Genomic DNA, 503 nt, shown 5'->3' on the forward strand with positions numbered 1-503 from the left:
AGTACTCTGAAACAAGAGATTATAGAGGATTTCAGAAAATGGAAAAATAGGAAGAACCAACATTGTGAAGATAGCCATACTACCAAAATTCCTGTAACAATTTAATGCTATCCCTATCAAACTATCACCAACATATCTCACAGACCTGGATAAAGAGTTCCTAAAATTTATTTGGAACCAGAAAAGACCTAGAATAGCAAAGGCAATCCTGGGCAACAAAGACAAGGCAGGAGACATTATAATTCCTCACTTGAAATTATATTACAAAGCTACTGTAATAAAATGGTACTGGCAACAAAATAGACCTGAGGATCAGTGGAATAGATTAGAAGATATACAGCTCTCTATGAACACATTCAGTCACCTGATCTTTGATAAAGAGGCCAAACACACTTACTGGAAGAAAGATAGCCTAAAGAGGCTATCTTTGTTAAAGAACAAATGGTGCTGGAAAAACTGGCTCTCTAAATACCTAAAACTAAAACTTGACCCAGATCTATCAC

The sequence above is a fragment of the Octodon degus genome, unplaced genomic scaffold (assembly GCF_000260255.1).
Source record: "Octodon degus isolate 3935 unplaced genomic scaffold, OctDeg1.0 scaffold00302, whole genome shotgun sequence".
In the NCBI taxonomy this organism is placed as follows: domain Eukaryota; kingdom Metazoa; phylum Chordata; class Mammalia; order Rodentia; family Octodontidae; genus Octodon; species Octodon degus.